This window comes from Kogia breviceps, chromosome 19 (assembly GCF_026419965.1).
Source record: "Kogia breviceps isolate mKogBre1 chromosome 19, mKogBre1 haplotype 1, whole genome shotgun sequence".
Taxonomy (NCBI): Eukaryota; Metazoa; Chordata; class Mammalia; order Artiodactyla; family Physeteridae; genus Kogia; species Kogia breviceps.
In genome coordinates, this window is record NC_081328.1 from 23,474,787 (window position 1) to 23,490,054 (window position 15,268).

The window sequence follows — 15,268 nt, forward strand, 5'->3', positions numbered from 1 at the left end:
AGTCTACTCATCCATGTAGGTAGCACAAATGACTGAGGCTCCTCCCTTCACCCTGCCAGTAACAAGGCAGGACGCGGAATGACTCTGGCCCCATGGGACCCTATTCTACCTGATAGCCCACTCAGATCCTGTGCTGAGATGCCCATAACTACAGTTCTTCTGGGCAACAGAAGATTTTTTTAAGCCCTGGATGTTAATCAAAGGCCTGTCATTGTCATCCATGCCCATTTTTCACACTCACAGGGTCTAGGTTAAAATATACTATAGTAAATATTTATATATATAGATACACACACACACACACACACACACACACACACATATATATATATATATATATATCTGTTGAGGTAACAGCTTAACCATTTTCCCGCTTTCCCCATCTCTTACTTATTGTAGGAACTCTTAGAAAGCCTGAAGAGGACTTTATGCTGACTTTAAGGACAGGAAGGTAGGAGCATGACTGAGCAGTCTGTTCCAGGAGCAAAGAGAGAAGCCCTGATTGGAGGCAATAAATAGGTGGCAGTGGAAAGGGGATAGGTAAAGCCATTTCTGGGACTGGACACAAAAAAGAGACAGAATGGCTGTGGAAAGCCCCTATCCCAAGAGGGCAGTCCTCCTTCCCAATTCCTAATCTCACCAGAATCCTGGACTCTGACCAGGGAGCAGAGAGACCCAGTTTCCCTGGGCTGCCACAAAGAGAAGTGGGTGGTGGTGTTGTCCACTGGTGAGGAGGACAGGATTAGAGACAGATGGACTTGGATTCTGTTTTAGTTCTTCTCACTAGCTGCATCACCACTGGGCAAGTTGCCTGAAAGGGAATAACAAGTGCCTACTTCATGGAGGAGACAAAAGCATCAAATGACATAAAGCAAGTGAAGCATTCAGCATAGCACCTGGCACGTCATTAGTCCTCAATAACCTTGATTAGCTGTGATCATCCTTACCAGCAAGGGAGAAAAAGCACGGTAACTGTTCCTGTTCACAAGACCCAAATGAACAGTGCTCCTGTCTGCCAGGTTGACTCTTGGTGGCTAGAGGATTAGGCCTAAATTAATCCACTTAAAGGTATACTGTGGTTTTAGTAGGTTTTGGTGGCTTAGCTGGGGATCTGACATTATTGCAATATCATTCCAAACAACAGACCACTCCATCACTTAGTGCAGTGGAAGTTACCTCTGCAGTCTGCACTGACTCTACTAATCCCAGGATGAGGCCACTATTGAAAACTTTACTGAAACTCTGCTATCAAAACTGCCACGATCTGATGTGCAAGACGTACTGGGAAAGCAATGCTATCACTTCATAGTTAACAACTTTATAGCTCTGGACCCAGGCGGTACTTCAAATCCATCCAGTTGATAATAGAAACCAGTTTGGATAGTCAAGGAACCACTCTCGGGCTTCCCTGGTGACACAGTGGTTAAGAATCTGCCTGCCAATGCAGGGGATACAGATTTGAGCTGTGGTCCAGGAAGATCCCACATGCCGTGGAGCGACTAAGCCCGTGTGCCACGACTACTGAGTCTGCGCTCTTGACCCCGCGAGCCACAACTATTGAGCCCACATGCCACAACTACCGAAGCCCGCGCATCTAGAGACCGAGCTCCAAAACAAGAGAAGCCACCGCAATGAGAAGCCCGCGCACCACAACGAAGAGTAGCCCCCGCTTGCCACAACTTGAGAAAGCCCGCACGCAGCAACGAAGACCCAATGCAGACAAAAATCAACAAATAAAAATAAATTAATTAATTTTAAAAAAAGAGAAACCACTCTCTTTCATAAACAAAACCAACCATTCATGTCTATGCTGGATACAGGGCCAAGTCTTGATTTCAGGGGGATTATCTATCAGATGATAATCCTACATGATCTCTAGGATTCCTTCAGCTCCTGAAGTCCTGATTTCATGTTGTAATGATGTCTCTGCCAGCTGAACCCTGCCCCAGAACTGAGTACCCACCCACCCACCTTTACTCTGTTAAGACCTTGATTTCAGCGAGGTCACAGGACCTGCCAGTCTCGCAGAGTCCACTTGGATATGGCTGGACGGTGCTTTGCAACATCTGTTAGCAAAGCAATATATTTATCACATGGTCCTTAGTTCAGCACTCTGCCTGCGAGGCCCCCATACGAGGCTTACATCTGTTACAACATGGCATAGAGAAGAGGCACTTCCCCTTGAACATTCTGAAACTTGCATGTAATTTACTAGTTATTACATAGAAGTAGCTGTTGCTAGCTGGCTATGAAGAGATCAGATATCACTTTGGGTTGTTTCTACAATTTCAACCAAAAATGATCTGTCTGAAGATTTATTACCAAGGACACTTGGCTAAAGTTCATCAATGGCTTCCTTCTTTTTCTTATACAACTCCAAGATCCAAAAAGGATTTAAGGTGGCTTACAAAAACATAAACAATACTATACTATTAAAATAGATTAAGAAATTACGGTAGGAGGAATAAAAGAACAAAAGGAGGGTTAGGACACAGAAATGCACACTATTAAATTGCTTAATATTTACTGAATTTCAACTGCAAATTTGGCTTTGAGCTCCCCAGTAACCAAGGCAGGAAAGAAAATACCAGCAGTTATAAGGTTTATATTTCCTATGAAATAAAAGCATCTTGGTTGTTCAGGATACAGATTTTCTGAGAGACATTTATTTCTCCTGTGGGTGGTCACAGGAGACAATGAGCACCCCAGTGGACAGAGCCCCAGCGCACATCAGCCCTTCCCACCACGTAACCCTCTTGCAAGACTTTCTCAGAGGCCCCTCCATGAAAACGGACAGCGTAATGAACACCAAAGGGCAATCCAGTAAAAGGGATTCTACATGGGGTCAAATCAGGGCAGCCCAAGGACGTGGCAGCCCAAGGACCCAGATCCTGACAGTCTGGCTGGATCCAGTGATATCAACTCTCCAGAGGAATGGAAGAGCTACAGAGCCTTCTGGCAACGCTCCATGAATATCATTTATCACAACCAGGCTTTTGAGTAACAAAAATATGGGCAGCCTCCAACATGCCAAGTCCAAACACTAATACTTTTGAATGCTAACACTATTTGGCCCTGGTGCTGCATTCAGCTCTCTCATGGGCTGTTTTTTCTCTGAAACTCTCCCTTATGGGCCTCATCTTGTCTCTCTGGGTTCTGCCGTGTCTCTGACTGAGCCTCAACCTCCGTGGCTGCTCTTCCATCCTCCTCCTCCTTCGAGATGCTTCCACCATATGCCTAAGTGCTCCCCGCCCCCAGCATTCTCACCCATACCCAAGTCTTCTAAACACCTCTGTCTCTTGCTCCTGAACCCTGGATTCCTTTCTAAACGGGGCCTCTTTCTGGCTCCTAGGAAGGCACTTCAAACTCCCAAAGCCAGCACCGTCTTTTCCCTTCCCCCTGATCCTATCCCCTTCACCCCCTTCTGTTCCTTCCTCCTGAAGGCCCAGCTGCCCAAGCAGGAAACACCCTTTATTCTCTCTCCCTTCTATGTCACACTCCATCTGTCCCCTAGACAGTTGGCTGTGCCTCTCAGTCTACCCTCCCGATGCCATCCCCAGCCACAGCCAGCACATCGTGTGAGCCCCGTCCTCTCTCATCCTGAACCTCCTGAGCTGGTCTCCCTGACTCAGCTCTTGCCTCTCCAGCCCATTCTAGAATTCTATTTATACAGCACAATCTGATCACATCTCTCTCGTGTTTCAAAGCCTCCAGTGGTTTCCTAGCAGCCTACAGGACAAGGTCCAACCCGTTAGGTGGCACTGAGAACCTGGGCCCAATTCTCCTTATCTTCTCATCACCTTCCCACCCCACTCCAAGCCTGCTTCCCCAGCTGACCAAGCTCGTTCACTACCTTTTCTCAAGTTATTTCAGCCTCCTGCGAAGCCTTCACCTGTCTTCTCTGCCCAGTAAATGCCTGCTCATCCCTTAATATCCAGCTCCAATAAGACCCTAAGCAGAGCTGGGGACCCCCTTCTTCCAGCATGCAAAAACCTATTCTCTGGAATGGCACTTTAACACACCGTTGTTGTGTGTCTCCCAGACTGGAAAATTCCTGCAGTCGGAAGTCCAGTCTTTACCCCCCTTGGTTCCCCAGGACTCCTAGTATCCAGCACATTGGAGATTCTTGATAAATGTTAATTAACTGAGTGAAATGAATGATAGTCACTGGCACTGTGCTGCCCTGTAAAGCTGACCTTTTTTAGTCTCCTTACTTTGCCACTATCCGGTACAATTTAAAATACTGATTTCTGAGCATTACGTGGGACTCACACACCAGTAACGCTCCACGAAGTTTGAAAACTAGCAAACTCTTATGATGTCACCTTACTTGGGCTGGCAGGTAGAGTCTGCAACTCAGGACTGTGGAGCCATATCTCCGATGGGCCACACCACAGGAACCTCTGATGGTTCTACCCAGCTGCTGTCTGATGGCAGAAACATTTCCCATTCTGTCTCACCTGGCCCTTCCCACCATTTCTGTGTGTCACCTAGGGCAGTTTCCCCAGGGACCCTCCCCAGGCTGGCAGTGACTTCTGGACCCCTAGAGAAACCCTTCCAGGTTGATCCCCACGAACCCCCCACGGCAGTCTGAGCTGCTGTTCTAGGCAAGACTGAGCCAGGGAAAATGCAGTGGTAGACTTGATGCAGGCTAGGAGGGTAGGGGTCCCTCCGTCCTGCCTCTGCTCCACAGTTCAAAGAAACCAGATCCACCCTTTTCTGCAGCCCTCAGAGACTGCCACCCTCAGGTCAGTCCTGCAGTTTGTATTTGACCGTGGTCGAAGATGATAATCCTGGTTAAAACAAAGCGAATACTTTCTTCCCATGATCTGGGACCCAAAGAGAGATTGGGTTCATTCCTCTGTCCCCAGACAAGGCTACACTTGAACTGTAATGTAAAAACAGCCACTTAGAAGATCTATCAAGAAAACAACGTCTTGAAAAGCAGAGTAAGAGATGGCCAGTCTTCAGGTTACTTCATCAGGGAACACTCCCTTTAGCCTCCTCCAACCCCCACTAAGTCAGGCCCCCCAATTCCAGAGGCACAGCACTTTTCACAGTTGTAGTTTTATTGAGATGATTATTTGACTGTCATCTGTGTCCCACACACTCAAATATCCAATATTATTTACTGACTAAATGAATGTCTTTTGGAATACGGGCACTGTGTGACCTTGATTTCTCTTTAACTGCTGCTCCCCGAGGGCACAGCTGGGGCCCCAATTAATTACAAACCATCCACCCCAAATCTGCCAATACAATTCTATTGTTCAGCTGTCAGCATGCCTTTGGCTTTCTCACTTTAATCTCCCATTTCAAATAAATCCAAAACTCTAGACTCTCACATCTGTGGCTGGGCTCCCTGCCTTTCCACGATTGGAATTTGGAAATTGAACTTAAAACTCAAGAGAAAAAAAAGGCAGAGGCACTTTCAAAAGGATGCCTGTTGTATGTCCAAAGTCCCAGCCGTCACCAAGCCAAAGATGGATGCATTTCGTTCTAAGAATTAAACTGTCATCTAGCGTGGCCATTTATTGAAGCAGTGGAAAAGGAATAGGGTGGGGAAGACAGACTGATTCTAGAGCAAATTTCTGGATTTCTCCTATTATGGGAATGGGAGATAGATTTTAATAAGAAAGACAGCTTCTTTTCCTTTCAGGCCTGGCACACTAAGAGGAGCCATGCGCATTGCCAGTGCAGCTTTTTCATATAATTTAGAAACCTCCACAAAGCTAGTAGTTTATGGGTCAATCTTCCCACTAGATTGTGTGCCGTTCCTGACCACATCCAGAGACCACGTCTGGTTAATCACCCATCGTAGCTAGCCCAAAGCCCCACTGGCACTAAGAGCTCAGAAAGTGTTGGTTGAAGGAGGGTGGGAAAGGAGGGGAGGAGATAGGGAGAGTCATCTGAGGCCCTTCAGCAACTGTCAGGAAGCCTCCAGGACTCTACAATTTATTAATTTCGTACTATGGGCCCATAAGGGGCCAAGTACTTGATATGCATTATCTCAATCCTCACAACAACCCCGAGGGGCAGGCATTATTATGATTACTCCTATTTGAAAGATGAGGAAAAAGCTCAAGAGAAGTTAAGCAATTTGCCCAAGGTCACTCTACTAGAAAGTACCATAACTGGGATCCTGGGAACAGCCCCCCTCAACCTCCAGCCCCCAGGGGATCCTTCAACCAAGCCATGAGAGAGAGGTCTGAAGATGTGCATCCTTGGTACTTGAGCCCTCTAAAACAAGCAGAATATCTCCCAGAGGGAGTGTCTAAGTCAATTAATTACAATGCAAAACAAAGATGTCAAGTTCTCTTAAAACATCTTCAGGCTGTCAGGGTTGGCTCAATGCATCAACTTTTAATTGCAGAAACCTGAGAAAACAAATGAGGGAAGGGAATAACCTGAACCGGAAGGTGGGACAACAGATTAGGCACAAGAAAAAGCTAGTTTTCAGTTCTTATCATCTCTTCATGCTAATGGGATATTTAGCTTTAGGCTGCAGTCATGTGCAGAGATACTTTTTCCCTCAAATCCTAAAGAAAACAAATTAAGAATCATGTAAGCAAAACTAACCAAAAGCCCTATCTAATTTACATTTACATAATACACATGTTTATACCATTAGCACAGCGAATGCTGAAAGAGAATTCATTTCTACTTTAGATCCATTTGGTGGTGGGTCACCTTAGGTAGGGACCCCCAACAGACAAAGACCAAAATGGTGATAAAAGAAGAGCTAAAGGGAAAACAAATATAATGGATGACAACACAGGAACATACAAACAAAAGAAGAAAAGGAAGAGGCAAAAATAGAAACTAAGGGAAAGGAGGCCAAAGGTTAAGGATGTTTAGTAGTTGGTATCTGCCAGAGACAGCAACTACCTTAGTGATTTCCAGACCTCAGCCATGTGTGGGGTGGTCTGCATTTGGAAAACCTGGGAAATTGGGGTGGGGGGGAAATGTAGGGATTACATTCTGATTTTATAGGCTTTTGGCTGGGCCAGGAATTCTTAAGGCAACCAGACTTGAGAATCCCTAGGGATAGTCTCACTTTTGAGGATGCCTATTATCTACATCGGCTAGCCTTCATCCTCCAGAGTTCTACTGTGAATGTCAGTCACAGTCCACATCTATGGAGCTCCTCTAAACTGTAGCAATGGTAGCCCAAGCAATATCTCCTTCCTGCATCTCATATGCCTCCTGAGCATTCCTCATACATTACCTGTCATGTCATTACCTTGGTGCCTTGGTACACACTCTTCCCCCTGGCGTGTTTCTGCATGTTTAAATCATTTTCATTCTCCCCAGCCCCATCTCCAAAATGCCTACCCTTCTTTCTGTATCTCTGTAGTGACCTTAAACTCTTTCTACCTTGTACTCTGGTTATTGACATAGATGTCTTAATCACTCTTATTTGAGGATATGCTCTTAGGGGCAGGGGCCATATTATGACTTACCTTTTTCTCCCAAAGGTCTTATTATCTGTTGAATGATGAATACCCAGGAAAATAAAACAAAACAAAAATAAAATAAAACAAGGTTGAGTTTCAGCCCCAGGCCAGAGGTTCCTCTTCTCTATCTCAAAATAGGAATCAAAATTTTCCTGACTCAGGCAGGATATGTTCCAAGCCTATGCTCTCTTGCCCCAGGTACTCCCACCCAGAACACCATGGGAAAACAAAACAAATCATTAGGCAGGTCAATACTTCCTATAACTAAATTTCATATCAGAGAGAATAAAACCACTTTCTTCTGCCCAACCAAACTCAACCACTGTTCATACCCAGCAGACCCTGTTTGAGCCTCAGTGGCATCCATACGCCATCTGGATATCAAGCCTTCCTTTCGTGGCAAGAAATAGCCAAGGGAACTCCAGACACTAGAGGCTAATTTCATTCTGAGCAGACAAGCTAATTTCACATAAAACCTACTAAGTCTGGACATACTACATTCTCAAGACCATGGGGGAAGCCTGACTGCCCTGCAACTCAGGAGACGGGAGAGCTCAGTGCTGCTGACCCAGCCAGGAAACAGGAATGTGAGTGGCAGTGCCACACCTCATTGGCAGATGTTGCGCTTTGTCCCATCACAGAGGGAAGGTAGGCTTTGCCTAGTATTGAGATGTTATGGGTTATTTAGAGTTTAAGTCAGAAGTTGGTACTTTTCCAGAATGTACAGGAGTAGTAAGAGCCTTGGACCTGAGAAATAAAAGATATGGTTTACAGTCTGTGCTTTGCCCAAATTAGTTCTGTCCTAAGCAAGTCCTCTTTGCCTGTTTGAGCCTCAATATTTATATCTCTAAAATGTAACACCTAAAATGGATTTGAATACCCAATCCAGCATATATCTAATCAATAGAGAGTTATAAACCATTAACTTGAAAGTAGAGAAAATAAAATTATAAGGTTTAACACTGGAAAAAATTGGGATGCAGGGCCCGACAGTTACTAAAGTCAAGCCACAAATTTGTTTCTCTGCTTCCTGGCAGCCAAAGAAAAAAAGAGAAATATGATCAGTTGTATCCAATTGTCCACAAAGAAAAATCATGCCAGTTCCTTGGGAGAGGCAAAGGTTTTCCTAGCACTGGGTTCTGAAAGCAATTTCTCTGATTAACTTAACAGAGACATTAAGTGAAGTTGTAGCTTAAGTCTGCAACAATATAAATTCTTATAAGAAATGTAGTAGCAAGTTATATAAAGCTATTTTGGACAGTGTCCCTCCATAAAGCAAAGGACAGGACACCCAAGTTCATCTCAGTGAAAACAATTCTGGAAGGGCTGAGCTAACATGGCCCAAGTATGCAGCTTTCAGTTGGCTTGGCTTAATTCAAGGATAAAACTAAGACCAGGTAGACAACATATTCTTCCAAACACTTCTATAAATATTACTTCTTCCACATGGATGTTTATTAAGAGTTGGGTAGCAGTGTGCAATTAGATGACTTCTAAATTCCATTCCAGTTCTGATAAATCTAAGTGACATTTTTGGCCTTCACTTACTTACACTAATTTAAAATTTGGGAGTTTTCCCCCTCTTTTACTGCCCACTCCCAAATCAATGGATAGGGAATTCCTGCCAGTGAGAGAGGGAATCTAACTATTAATATTAGTCTTGTTATTAATAGCTAATACCAAGCGCTTATGTGCCAGGCTCTGTGTCTGGGTTCCTGTGCATTCTCTCATTTAATCTTCCCATCAATCCTGTGTGATAGTAACTATTATTAGTCCCATTTTACAAATAAGGAACAGAGATGTAGAGAATTTTAGCAAATTGTCCTAGGTCACAGAGCTAATTATTCAGATCTTTCTGGTTCCAAAGCCAAGGCTCTTAGCTCTACTTATAGTGCCTAGTATTAATGAAATGTGATTACTGATAGAAATGCTTGTCAGGAGAACAGTGAAGCCTAGAATAAGGCTTGTAGGGGAGGCAAGAGTTATTAACAACAACAAAATAACAATGGAGCTTTTAGAGACTTTGGCAACCCATAAAAAAAATAAAAGGATGAAAAATATTGGAAAAGCAGAAATCTCAAAAGAAAGTAATTCCAAGGGAACAGGAATTCCGAGGAAAAGAGAAAATTTCTTTTCCTCCTCTTCTCTTGAAAATATTATTTCTTACTCTTAAAGACTCTAAACCTTGGCTCTCTTGGTCATTCATTCATTCCACCAACAATTAGATATTTATCCTGTGCTACTCCCTGCTAGGCACTGTCAGCAGTGAGCAAGACAGAGGGGCTTCCAATCCAGCCATCAAGTAGACAATGCATTTCCAGATGGTATTAAAGTGCTTTGAAAAAAAAAAAAAATTAAGGGGATTAAGAAGGGCTGAGGGGCAGGGATGGAGGACTGTTCTAGATAACAGGTCAGGGAGGGGCTCTCTGAGACCCAAGTATAGGAAGCCAATCATGCAAAAATCTGGAGACCAGTGACTACCAGTAGAAAGGCCCAAGGACAAAAACAAATCTTACATGTTTGAGAAATCTCAGGACAGCTAGTGCAGCTGGAGCTGGACTGAAGCAGAATGGACCAGGTGAGGACTGGTAGGACCTGGGGTGGGAGAAGTTGGGACAGGATGGGATGGGGCGGGGGTGGGGGTGGGGGGCCTGCAATGCCTACAGGGAAAGGGGGTGGATTATTTCTGAAGGGCAATGTGAAAGTTGTAAACATGGGAGTGGCATAATCCTATTTACTTTATAAACCTCCAGGGCTATATTCATAGCTCCCAGGGAAATTCAGGTAGGTGCAGTATCACCTTTGGTTAGGGATAATATCACTCAACTATCAACTCTTAACAGAATCCCTTTAGCCTGTAGGTCCTGGCTTTCCATCATTGGATGCTAAAATTCCAAAAGACACTTCCTTTTCCAGAGCTTTATAACCCCTCATCATGCTAAGGGAATGCAACCGTCAGAGCAACCAGTGGTTTGGTTGACAGACCCTAGGGAAATGCCAAGATAATTTACAAAGAAAACTGATCCAGACCTCAATTTGAATCCTACCTGCTTTTCCTATCCTAGGATATGCCATCCTTTTGTTGTTTCCTTTTTTTCCATAGGCTCAAAACTAAACGTTAATGTGAGCTGCTTGATCAAACTGAACATTATTAAAGTTAATTTCAACAGTCCTACAGTTAGTGTTCCCATATAAGGCATACCCTTGGCAGGAAGGACCACAGTTGAATTTGAATTTGGATAATTTAGAGTTCTTTTGGAAGCTAAATTGCAGCTTCGATAAATTCAAGGAAATTTCTTTTACCAACATGTTTGGACACAATAACTAAGAGGGAAACATACAACATGTGGAAGCATCAGGTGTGTGTATGTTTATGCTTGAAAGTAGAGACAGAGGTAACAGCATCAGAAACCAGAATACTAACAAGATCCACCTGCACACAGGAGCTGAGCTGTTACACAGGAAATAACCAGGGCTGAGGCAGGCAAGGAGGTGGGGAAACTTGCACCTCTTCTTAATAACTGTTGACAGACAAGCCCCTAGCTCTCCTCCCCACGCCTAACAAAAATAAAATCAACAGTCTGCCCTTCCCCTAGATTACACAGCCTGGAATACCCAGATATTAAAATCAACCTTTTCTGCTGCCCAAACTGTTAATGTCCCAGGCACAATGACTGTATCATTGACTCAAAACCATTAAAATCATTAAAATAGTGAAAATTCACATAAATCCGTGAAAATACAGCAGGCTCAACAGCACTACTCACGACCCTAACCCCACACACCTAGAAACATCCAGTGGCACAGAACCATAAACAGCAGCCCTCAAGTGGGCTGGAGTGGAGTGATGTGGGGAGGGAAGGGGGGCTATCTCTTAGGGCCAATGCCTCATGACAGCGAAATCAAACAACACTATACCCTTAGACTAGCCTGGGCTAGTGTGACAGATGAGGGATCCTGGGTTTGCATAGAGTATGGCTCACATATCTGATTTAGGCTTTGCATTCTTCATCTCTAAGTTAATGCCTTTCATTGTTCATTGCCCCCAATTCCCACTAGTTCAGGGTTTCTTATCAACCACCTGTCTCACAACATCATGGCCCATTTATTAAAAATGTGCCCCACTGAGAATAAACATCTCCAGACTGGACTTACAAACTGCATTTTTAAACACTACCTGGGTCATCTTTATGCACATTTAAGTTTGAGGACCTCTGCTCTACAGCAATGTTTCTTAAACTGTGGGCCGTGACCCGTTTGGTCAAGAAACCAAATTAATGAGTCATGACCAACAGTTGATTTTTTTTTAAAGTAGGAAAAAATTATAAATAGAACACACTGCAGGTAGTCAGGGCAATTCTTGTTTCTGGGAACTTATGCACTTGTGGACCTCTGTGCAGGGATGTAAAATGTATTCCTCACTGTGGATCCCACTCAGAGTTTGAAAACCACTATTCTAGAGGCAAAAAGGAAAACGATATTCTTGCACATGCGTTTATTTTCATTTTTCACCTCTAATTCCAAGCTTCTGGAGTTTAGTTCAAGCACAAGATATCAACACAGAAAGGCTGTTATCAAATCCTAAATTGATAAGGCAAAGCCAAACTGAGGAGAGGGATGAGCCCAAGGCTGACACTCTGCTCCTGCCTGAGACCCTTATCATGGAGCTGGTGATAAGGAAAGGTGCCAAAGAGAAATCTGCACAACTCTCCTCAAGCTGGACCTGTTCCTTGGTAAAGAACCTGTAGCCACTCATTGTCACCGTTTAGAGGAATTAAAATGTTCCCCATGGTGGGGAGTGGGGGGGTCAGAGGAGGCTCAGTCCCAGTATAAGGGATAGACAGAACTCAGGTTCAGCCCATCTTTGCAGTCCTGTGGCAGTGACCAGGTCAAAGGAAAGTCAGGAAAGGGTGAATGGTCAAGTCTCACCCCAGAACCAGCGACATGAGTTGCCTTGGGCAAGTCTCGTAACCTCTCACTCCCCTAGGTTCCATGCATGGCTAATGTTCTGGGAGCAAGTGGGGCACAGGCAATCAGACAGCTTCCCTTCTTGCCCAGTGCTCTAAGACAGGGAGTCCCATCTTGCACATCTTGCCGGACCAGAAGAGAGGAACATGGGAGGAAGGGCAAGGGAAAAAGATGGTAGCTAGCTGTGTTGTTAGCTTTCAGACTCACCAGAAGCAAGGACTTACTGAAAAGAGCCTCAAGACCCGAGGAGAGCAAGCTGACAAGGAGGCCAGAGAGCAAAAAACCCAGCGAAGACCAGGAGCGTTTTCCCGTGCCATTCACAGCCGCGGGACTGCGGGAGGGTCAGGTACATAACAGAAAAAAACGGAGGACACTCACTCACTTGGCTTTGTAAGCTCTCGTAAGCTGAGAGTGAAGTCAGAGGTGGCAGTCTCCTGGGCTGCGTCCAAAAGAACAGGTGGTTCCCCCCACCCGCCAACGAGAGAAAAGCCACCACTTGGGTAAAGACATCCAGAGGAAGTCAGCGGCCAAGGAGGGTGAACTGGAAGCAGTGAGAGATCGGCGCTGCCCCTCAGCGCAAGTTCCCGAAAGGTACTCGCTGGAGAGGCCCCTTAATTCCGTCGGGCAGGAGTGAACTCGCGCCCACCCCTTTGGCAAGGGCGCTGGGGAGGCGCCGGGAAGCGGCCAGGCAGGAACTCGGCTGCGGTTACCTCGGCCCAGGGCCCGCCAAACGCTCCTCGGAGTCTTGAGGGCAGCCAGTCCCCCAAAGGCGGGGGCACCGAGGGCGGCGCCCCCGGACCCAGTGTCTCCAGCGGACACCCAGCGACACCAGGGACAGAAAACGCCCGAAGCTCCCACCCTGCCCCCCACAGACTCCGAAACCGCGGGAACTATGCTCAGGAAGAAGCAGCGACCAGGTCTCCAGGTTCCCCGCCCCCCCACCGCCCCGCCAAACCGCGCGCGCCCGACTAGCCCCGCTCCTCGCACAGGTCCCCGGCTCCCGACCCGGGAACCCATGCCTTCTCGGCTCCCGCCGCGGGCCGCCGCCAGGGCCCCGGCAGTGTTTGTAAACAAACCGGTCACGTGGCCCCGGCGGCCCGCTCCCCGCCCCCTGTGCCCGCGGCCCCCAGGGTGACCCCCACCGGACACCGCCTCGGCCGCGCTGGGCAGAGGGTGCCACGCGCTCTGGGGGAGCCGGGCCGCAGGGACCACGGGACCTGCGCCCAGTGACGGGGGTCGGGCACCCGCGCTGACAGCGCGCCCCACGCCCACGCACGCCCGGCTCGCGCAGTGCTCACGTCTGCTTACCCGGCAGCAGGCAGCCCGGTCCGGCCAGCTCCGAGCTCGGCTCCGCGGGGGTGCGCCGCAGCAAAGGACCGCCAGGCCGGATCCCGGGCTCTGGGAGCGCTCTTAAAGCCACAGTCTCCGCCACTGCCGCCGCCGCCACTCCGCATCCCTCGGGGTCGGGGCCGGGGGCTGCCTGGTGACGGACGCGCCCCCGCGCCTATCCCCTCGGCTCAGCACATAGCAACACGCCGCGGGTTGGCTAGGCCCGGCCGCAGCCCATCCGTCTTGAGCCAATCAGCGAAGGACGGAACTCCGCCCCCTGCTTTCCCTACCTCCCACCCCCCACCTCTCGGCCCTGGCCGGGCTGGGGTGAGGGGAGTGTGGCGAGTGCCGGGCCAGGCCCTATGAGGCTCAGCCAGCGGAGCCTGGCCAAGCAGGGCAACTGGCCGGAGGAAGAGGGAGAAAGGGTGATGAGGATGGGTAGGCTCTCGGCGCCCGGGAGGAGACCGTCTATTTGGGTTTGGAGTTTGTCCCCGCTTCAAGGCTGGGATTTCCAGAACCCGGGGTAGGGATGGGGGAAGCTTTATAGTGCTTTTTCTACTCTCTAACTCCTTCCTCCTCCCACCTTAGGTATCCCTAACTCAGAGTCCAAGTTTCCTGAGGAAGCTCTAGGGAACCGGGGCAGTTGAATTCAATAAGACAGTGCCAGCCCGACGGGGCCCAGCCAGGACCTACTCAGCAGCAAGGCATTTCCCCTTTTCTCTCTGCTCTGCTCAAATTTGGCGAATTAAAAGTAGGAACGAGGCATTACAGGAATTGGAAGGTACCTAGCCCCCAGCTGCTGCTGATTTTCCAAGGCTTTTAACGAGAAATGATACGCCCCGGAGAGTAGGATGGTCAGTGATCGTAGGGGAGGCGCCCACGTTCTGGGTCAGTGGAGTGGTGCTTTTCAAGGAAGAGAAGGTTAAAAAAATAAGCCCAGGGCAGTCAGGAAATCTAGGGAGGCACCAGGTGGGTGGAGTGGGGCAATCTCCCAGCAAGAAAACAGGTCAGTTTGAGAAAGAATGCTGCCAGGGATCAGGGGCAGAGAGCAACCCAGCCTTTTCAGCTGGCCACTGTTAGTTCTGCAGTTCCTCAGAGAGCGGTAGGAAATGCGATGTTTTATTGAGCTGCTGTGAGAATGTGAGATGCTTCTCTGGGGGTGCTGCTGACTTCAGCCCCCTTCCCCACTGGTTTCCATATAAATGGAGAATGGTACGGGGTAGGTCCCCAGGTGGCTCAAACTTCACCGCAACTCCACCCGGCAGTCTTTAAAATATATTTGATTCAAAGACTTCCCAGATGGTCCAGGGGTTAAGACTGTACTCCCAATGCAGGGGGCACGGGTTTGATCCCTGGTCGGAGATAGATAGATATTTGATTCAGTTAATATATTTTGCATTCAAATTGTATCCAGTTAATATACCTTGCATGGTTGGATGTGATTCCAGTCCTAATGTTAATAAAATGTTAGTAAAAACAACAAAAAATACCTCCAAAAGTCGGTATCATACACA

At 47.2% G+C, this 15,268-nt stretch overlaps 1 protein-coding gene across 2 annotated transcripts in view; it reads right to left on the reverse strand.

Annotated features, from left to right (window-relative positions):
* YPEL2 (yippee like 2) overlaps positions 1 to 13,962 on the reverse strand; it is a 61,823-nt gene extending 47,861 nt beyond the window's left edge. The window contains exon 1 of one of the 2 annotated variants that reach the window (XM_059047787.2): positions 13,734 to 13,962. The gene's annotated coding sequence lies outside the window, so the exon portion shown is untranslated. Of the gene's footprint in view, positions 1 to 12,807; positions 13,072 to 13,733 lie in introns of those variants that run through there. The other variant, XM_059047792.2, reaches the window with a different exon arrangement.
* Between the last annotated feature and the right edge of the window lie 1,306 nt (positions 13,963 to 15,268).